The sequence below is a fragment of the Mytilus californianus genome, unplaced genomic scaffold, assembly GCF_021869535.1.
Source record: "Mytilus californianus isolate M0D057914Y unplaced genomic scaffold, xbMytCali1.0.p SCAF_19, whole genome shotgun sequence".
NCBI classification, from domain to species: Eukaryota; Metazoa; Mollusca; class Bivalvia; order Mytilida; family Mytilidae; genus Mytilus; species Mytilus californianus.
The window spans coordinates 2,364,154-2,372,946 of NW_026262667.1; the positions used below are offsets into that span (position 1 = coordinate 2,364,154).

Genomic DNA, 8,793 nt, shown 5'->3' on the forward strand with positions numbered 1-8,793 from the left:
TTTTTATGTAGCAACATTCCAGCAGTATCTGCATACGGAGTATATATCTCCCAGTTGATACGATACTCCAGGGCTTGTATTTTCTATCATGATTTCCTTGATAGAGGGTTGCTGCTCACAAGGAAGCTATTAAACGTGTTGCTCAGTCTTCAGTTTTCTATGTTGTGTTTAGTGTACTATTATTTGCCTGTTTGTCTTTTTCTTTTTTAGCCATGACGTTTTCAGTTTATTTTCGACTTATGAGTTTGAATGCCCCTTTGGTATCTTTCGCCCCTCTTCTACTTGAGAAAAAATCCAGGGTGTTGTTCGGTTTAGTTTTTTTTTTAAATCAGGTCACCCTACCCCACCCATACGGAAAAGTTAATAAAAAATTCCCTACGGCAATAATTTTTTCCGCACTAGGTGCAAAGTGAAGCTGAGTAGCTGAGGTTTACTTGAGAAAAAATCCAGGGTGTGGTTCGGCTTAGTTTTTTTTTAAATCAGGTCCAAAGTTGGGGTCGGACACCCTACCCCACCCATACGGAAAAGTTAATAAAAAATTCCCTACGGCAATACTTTTTTCCGCACTAGGTGCAAAGTGAAGCTGAGTAGCTGAGGTTTACTTCAGAAAAAATCCAGGGTGTGGTTCGGCTTAGTTTTTTTTAAATCAGGTCCAAAGTTGGGGTCGGACACCCTACCCCACCCATACGGAAAAGTTAATAAAAAATTCCCTACGGCAATACTTTTTTCCGCACTAGGTGCAAAGTGAAGCTGAGTAGCTGAGGTTTACTTCAGAAAAAATCCAGGGTGTGGTTCGGCTTAGTTTTTTTTTTAAGCAGGTCCAAAGTTGGGGTCGAACACCCTACCCCACCCATACGGAAAAGTTAATAAAAAATTTCCCTACGGCAATACTTTTTTCCGCACTAGGTGCAAAGTGAAGCTGAGTAGCTGAGGTTTACTTCAGAAAAAATCCAGGGTGTGGTTCGGTTTAGTTTTTTTTTTTAATCAGGTCCAAAGTTGGGATCGGACACCCTACCCCACCCATACGGAAAAGTTAATAAAAAATTCCCTACGGCAATACTTTTTTCCGCACTAGGTGCAAAGTGAAGCTGAGTAGCTGAGGTTTACTTCAGAAAAAATCCAGGGTGTGGTTCGGCTTAGTTTTTTTTTAAATCAGGTCACCCTACCCCACCCATACGGAAAAGTTAATAAAAAATTCCCTACGGCAATACTTTTTTCCGCACTAGGTGCAAAGTGAAGCTGAGTAGTTGAGGTTTACTTCAGAAAAAATCCAGGATGTGGTTCGGTTTAGTTTTTTTTTTTAATCAGGTCCAAAGTTGGGGTCGGACACCCTACCCCACCCATACGGAAAAGTTAATAAAAAATTCCCTACGGCAATACTTTTTTCCGCACTAGGTGCAAAGTGAAGCTGAGTAGCTGAGGTTTACTTCAGAAAAAATCCAGGGTGTGGTTCGGCTTAGTTTTTTTTTTAATCAGGTCCAAAGTTGGGGTCCGACACCCTACCCCACCCATACGGAAAAGTTAATAAAAAATTCCCTACGGCAATACTTTTTTCCGCACTAGGTGCAAAGTGAAGCTGAGTAGCTGAGGTTTACTTCAGAAAAAATCCAGGGTGTGGTTCGGTTTAGTTTTTTTTTTAATCAGGTCCAAAGTTGGGGTCGGACACCCTACCCCACCCATACGGAAAAGTTAATAAAAAATTCCCTACGGCAATACTTTTTTCCGCACTAGGTGCAAAGTAAAGCTGAGTAGCTGAGGTTTACTTCAGAAAAAATCCAGGGTGTGGTTCGGCTTAGTTTTTTTTTTAATCAGGTCCAAAGTTGGGGTCGGACACCCTACCCCACCCATACGGAAAAGTTAATAAAAAATTCCCTACGGCAATACTTTTTTCCGCACTAGGTGCAAAGTGAAGCTGAGTAGCTGAGGTTTACTTCAGAAAAAATCCAGGGTGTGGTTCGGTTTAGTTTTTTTTTTAATCAGGTCCAAAGTTGGGGTCGGACACCCTACCCCAACCATACGGAAAAGTTAATAAAAAATTCCCTACGGCAATACTTTTTTCCGCACTAGATGCAAAGTGAAGCTGAGTAGCTGAGGTTTACTTCAGAAAAAATCCAGGGTGTGGTTCGGCTTAGTTTTTTTTTTAATCAGGTCCAAAGTTGGGATCGGACACCCTACCCCACCCATACGGAAAAGTTAATAAAACATTCCCTACGGCAATACTTTTTTCCGCACTAGGTGCAAACGGAAGCTTGTGACCTAGGGCCTGCTTGACCAAAATTCAAAATCGGGGTATAGCACGGATCTATTTTTTAAATAGATAATAATTAATTTCCTTGCCCACCATACTTTGTGTACAAAAAATAAACCTTTTGTCTAATCAAAAGTAAACTGGTTTAGAAATAGAATGTTTCGTTAAAACATATTTGTCTGATTAAAAAAATATTAAAGCACGAGCGCAACTTTCTATTCTTGTAATGCAGAACAATTTTAACTTTTCAGGAACTATTTGACAGGATGCCGAGAATATGGAAAGCCATTTGACACAATATCACAAAAATAATTTCTGATGTCTTAGTCGATTCCATGTGACAAGCAATTTTGCAAGCATTTCAATAATTTCATAATCAGGAAATGAAATTTTTAAATTCATTGAATAGTGTCTTCGACTGCTTAATTATATATTAAAAACTAATAGTATAGTAGTTATATATTAATAAAAACATTTTGAGTACGTTTGAATCTTATGCAACTTTTGGGTTCATAGACATATCCGAAAACTGGCTGCTAGCGTAGTGGCTGCTAGCGAGTGGCTGCTAGCTTGAGCCTGGTAACAATTCAATTGAGAAAACTACCGGCCTGATTTAAAACAAAACAATTTACGAAAAACAAATATAACAGATATGAACCAACGACAACAAGTGAACCACATGCTCCTGACATGGGACAGGCACATAAAGAATGAGTGCTCAACCCCTCCCCCTAAGCCTGGGACAGTGGTGCAACAGCACGACATAAAAACAACCTGGAAAAACCTTCCTTCACAGAGCTAGGTTTACACATATATACATATTTAAAGTAATTATGAATATTAAATTTGTTTTCAGCCGTGTATTACCTTCACTGGTGATCCTATGCACGGATATGTCGTAGAGTTTAACTTTATATATAAATATATATCTTTAAGGCGAGACAAAAATTGAAACTAAAAATTTTTGCTTACCTCAATCAATATGTTATAGTTTAAGAATCCACTTCTAATTGGACTAGTAAGAGTTGTCTTAATCCAAAAACAACTATGTTTATATGCAGATTAGTCATCTATTGCTAAATAATCAAGTACACCTTCCAAATTACAATCTATATATAACGAATTGGTGTACACATTTATTTACATATATCATTTTTAATCACAAAATTCTTTTTTTAATGTTAGTTGACTTTCATTTGAAAGAAAAGTGTATGTCAACAATTAAAATTGAAAGAAGTACAAGACCTGTATTATTTGTTTTTTAAAATCTACACATCCCTTTGTCGAACGTTTTCTCTGGGAAAAAAATCGGAGATTGTAAATAAACAAGATTAACTGCAGAAGAAGAGAACGTTTGAAATGATGCTTAATAAAGTATGATGCAATCCCAGTTATCAACTTTAACAAAGACAAATTCTGACTAATACTTTGAATTCGATATTTCTGAAATTGCTAGAAAAATCTCTGTCTAATAATAAATACCCTCGGAAATTAAATATTATAAAACATTAAGAGACGAAAGGAAAAAGGGACACCAATCTGATAACTAAAAAATAAAAGCATGTCAAATATTGAATAATAAAAGGTTCATTTGCAAAGTATATCGAAATACAAAGTCATGGTCAAAATCATGATAGAAGACTCAAATCAATTGTATGATAGGTAAAGATACGTGTATATACGTGGTCTTATGACAGTGAAGTTTTGGCGGGAATCTCAATAATCACGTGATATATAAAAATCATGATTTCTTTCGTTTTTCATCATCTTAGAAATACTTGATATTGATAAAATTATCATGAATGGGTTTAATAGTTTAGGAATATTTTTTTAAAACTTAAGTGACGCATTTAATAAAATTAATAGGTTAGCAATAACCGGTCTCGTTACGTGCGTACGTCGAGTTAGGTACGTATGTCATTTATTGGAAATCTCTAATAAGACTTAACTAGTTGCACTAAAATAAAAAAAAGTTGGAAAACTTAATTAAGTATGAATTTTAGGAGCATTGAAAACCAAAAATATTAAAAAATGTTGAGCAAATTCATACTATCTGAATAACAGGTTCACTGATAAGCTTTATGAATATTCAGAAAATGGATTGAGATAGTTTAGACAATAATGTTTACAATTTCCTCATATTCCGTGTACAAATCGTAATCAAATTATGTAAAAAAAATACAACCAAATATGTCCACTACTTTAATAATTATAAGAAAACATCAAATAATCAATTGTTCATTATATTCTTGGTGTTTATTAACAATTGAGAGAACTTTTTTTTGCATTTTTGTCATTTTTTCATGGGATAGGGGGTATATATTTCAATTTTGAGAATAATCGTGAACAACAAAGCTGACAACCTGAAAATGTTAAGTAAGCTCATAACCTGGGCTTTCATTTGATACCCTACATGAATATGTACTGAACTGTAGCATATTGGAAAAATTAGGCGTATGATATTCTATTCCAATTACCTTATGTCTACAATGTTTATTTTGGCGGCCATATTGGATTTTTTTTCGTGGTTCCATATCCAAAAATGTTCATTAACATCATAACTAACTTTGTACACATTTCTTATGATTTTATCATAAAGTGATCGATTATTCTGAAATCCGCTGGACTAACAGTTATGATTTGAAAACCGAGTAGTAAATAAATAAAACTTACTGTCAATTTCGTTTTTTAGATGAAATGACAACTAACATTCGCAAGATAAGATTCATGAGAAATAAGACAAATTTATGCATAAATGTCTGTAACAGGAAATACACTTTTTATTTTCTCTGTTCTTGAATTAATCGGAGTCACAATCATGTATTTTTATGATTTTCACCATTTGTTTGAACGGTTCAGAGATTTTTTGCTCTTGAGAACAGTCTGTAAAACTAGCTGGGTTAGGCCAGTAAAAAGTACCTAGTAAAATCAAGACAATGTTTATGAATTTTCATAAATGATAGTTTTTCAAGTCACTTATCAGTACGCTGTTTCTAATATGAATAGTCACTTATTTGTTATTGGATATTTATGACTATATGTTAGTGGACGTAAGGCAAGTTAAAAATAAATCAATCATCTTGGAAACTTAAAATATTTCGCCTGTGTGAGAAATCATTTATACCTTAAAATGTCCAACAGAAATAAAAACTAAACTAAGGTCATCTACAGTCAAAGGGGTAAGAAATCCTTAGTGATTCGAATTATTTAACATTTCATAAACAGTAAATTTACAAATAATAACCGTATTAATGATATTAAATAAAATTGAGAATGGAAATGGGGAATGTGTCAAAGAGACAACAACCCGACTAAAGAGCAGAAAACAGCCGAAGGCAACCAATGGGTCTTCAACACAGCGAGAAAATCCCGCACCCGAAGGCGGGTTTCAGCTGGCCCCTAAACAAAAATGTGTACTAGTTCAGTGAAAATGGACGTCATACTAAACTCCAAAACATATAAATGAACTAAAATTAAAAATCATACAAGACTAACAAAGGCCAGAGACTGCTGACTTGGGACAGGTGCAAAAATGCAGCGGGGTTAAACATGTTTAGTGAGATCTGAACCCTCCCCCTATACCTTTAGCCAATGTAGAAAAAACAAACGCACAGCAATACGCACAGTAAAACTCAGTTTAAAAGAAGTCCGAGTCCGATGTCAGAATAGATAACAAAAGAAACTAAGCAAAATGACAATGATACATAGATAACAACAGACTACTAGCAGTTACTGACATGCCAGCTCCAGACCTCAACTTAACTGTTTGAAAGATTATGTCTTCATCATATGAAAATCAAGCACAATCCCACCCGTTAGGGGTTTAGTATCATACCATCATAAAAAATATGAGAAGAACATAACCCGTATCATGCTTAAACCCGCTGCAATTGTTTGCACCTGTCCTAAGTCAGGAATCTGATGTTCAGTAGTTGTCGTTTGTTGATGTGGTTCATAAGTGTTTCTCGTTTCTCGTTTCTTATATAGATTAGACCGTTGGTTTTCCCGTTTGAATGGTTTTACACTAGTAATTTTTGGAGCCCTTTATGGCTTGCTGTTCGGTGTGAGCCAAGGCTCCGTGTTGAAGACAGTACTTTGACCTATAATGGTTTACTTTTATAAATTTTGACTAGGATGGAGAGTTGCCTCATTGGCACTCATACCACATCTTCTTATATCTATTCACAACTGGTTTTAGAAGAAATGTGTTTATTTCCGATGCAAAGACCCTATGAGTGTATCAATATTAATACCAAGATATGCCATCTTTAATGACCTGACAACAGTATCGTAACTATATCCCTTCTGAATAAGTCTGTTTAAAGGTTTGGTTAGCTTTTGAGGTGAATGCCGACATTTTTGTGCTTTGTAAAGAATATTAACATAAAAGATTGGATGTGAAATACCTGAAGGTATAAGATATCTGCATGTTGATTTATATTTACGAATCATGTCAACACAGAAGTATTCGCTACTAAGCTGGTGATACCCTCGGAATGAAACGCCTGCCAGCAGTGGTACGGACCCAGTGATTGTAACCTTTCCCAAAATACCACAGTTATTATTGTGTTCCCAATACGCGTTTTATTTTCCAAACATACTAAACATGTTGTTAAATTATAGAGAAATTGTTCTATCACTACAAGAAAGATAACTGTTTTGAAGATTTAAATACATCAAACTGATGCCACAAGGAGTGCAGTGTGTATAGTATACTGTTTAGGAGAAAGAGGCGGAAGATACCAAAGGTATAGTCAAACTCATAAGTTGGAAAATACATGACAATGTTTTGGCGTAAAACGGACAACGACCAAAAGACAAACAGCAGTCTACAAAACTAAAGGGTAAATGCCAAACCAAAATTTAAATTAAATGTAATTTGATTAGGGACTTTCCGTTTTGAATTTTCCTCGGAGGTCAGTATTTATTGATTTAACTTTTTGCATGTTATGATCAATAGCTTTGTGTCATAATCTACCAAGATTTTATAAGAGGGTACTTTCCGTATCACCTGGAACTAAAAAAATCTTCGTTTTAAAGTAACTAATGGGAATCTCTCTTGAACACTTAACTCAAAAACATCAAAATTGATCTTTACCTTATTCTATGGACAATGACTCCGCATTCTAATTTCAAGATTTTGTCAAGAGGTCCTTTCATCCAGAAATTTAAAGAAAAAGATTTTTATGTTAAATAAGGGGCATAACTCTTAATGAAAATGTCCAAATGATTGAAATCTAATATGACCTGTATTTAATGATCAAGACATGGTGTTCAAATTTCAAAGTATTTTATCAAATGGTACATGAATTATCATTTGAAATTAAATGAAAGTACAAACTTTAAAGGTAACTATGGATATATACCGGTAAATGCGAAAACCATCAAAATCGAACTTGACCTGTTTTTGATGGTACATGACATTGTGCTTCAGTTTCAAAAGATTTGCTCATTCGGGATTACAATTATCATCCCGTAAACGAAGAAAACCAAATTGTAAAGGCAAGCGTAGGGGCATAACTCTTGAACATTACATGTCAAACAATCAAAATCAAACTTGAATCTGATGTTCAGTAGTTGTCGTTTGTTGATGTGGTTCATAAGTGTTTCTCGTTTCACTTTTTATATATAGATTAGACCGTTGGTTTTCCCGTTTGAATGGTTTTACATTAGTCATTTTTTGGGGCCATTTATAGATTGCTGTTCGGAATGAGCCAATGCTCCGTGTTGAAGACCGTACTTTGACCTATAATGGTTTACTTTTACAAATTGTGACTTGGATTGAGAGTTGTCTCATTGGCACTCATACCACATCTTCTTATATCTATTGACCTGTACTTTATGATACATGACAATGCGCAAAAATTTAATTATCATCCGGAAACTAAACTGTGACGAACAAACGGACAGACTGACATTTGCAACATTATATTCCTCCGTCTGCGTAGCGGTGGAAAAAAGCCAAATCTGTCATTTATCTGTTTTATTGCATTAAATTATCAATTCATTTACGATTGAACCACATTGCACATATTGTGATATAATTATCGCCACAGGTGCGAACGGTCATGGTGTCGATTCAAGTCCGTGTCAAAAAAGCAATCTAAAATTGATATCGACTACTTCTTCGTTTAGCACTTGGCATTATGAAATAAGAGCAAAGACAGGTTAGGTCACACTCAGAATAATTTGTACTGTTTGACTGACATGTCTTTCCGGGGACGTTTTTCTAGTAAACCAGCACGTTATATATCTGGCTCTGCATGTTGGTCGAGAACAAATCAGGGTTAATATTCATATCGCAATGATATGTTATCGTTCTGATGTTGCGAATGATGGGTAAAACATAGAAACGATAAAATTAAATTACAGATTTTATATATTTGGTTTTGTCGAGTTTGGATAATGTGATTATTTTTAGGTGGTCCCACAATTCCTTCTCAAATTTGTATATAGTTTAGCCAAATACTAAATGTGCAATACTTTTGTGTTCAAAATCATTGTCTACGCTAAGAATGCAATGATACTACGAGTAAGATTTAATG

The 8,793-nt window shown here is 34.9% G+C and overlaps 1 long non-coding RNA gene across 4 annotated transcripts; it reads left to right on the forward strand.

Annotated features, from left to right (window-relative positions):
* The first annotated feature begins 449 nt into the window (after nucleotides 1-449).
* Nucleotides 450-2,220, forward strand: LOC127727067 (uncharacterized). Of its 4 annotated transcripts, none has more exons than XR_007993751.1 (4): nucleotides 450-466; nucleotides 1,292-1,476; nucleotides 1,645-1,980; nucleotides 2,149-2,220. It is a non-coding gene; the product is annotated as an uncharacterized LOC127727067 (long non-coding RNA). The 4 variants fall into 4 exon arrangements; XR_007993752.1 differs by lacking the exon at nucleotides 450-466 and adding an exon at nucleotides 618-634; XR_007993753.1 differs by lacking the exon at nucleotides 450-466 and adding an exon at nucleotides 785-801.
* The last annotated feature ends 6,573 nt before the right edge of the window (nucleotides 2,221-8,793 follow it).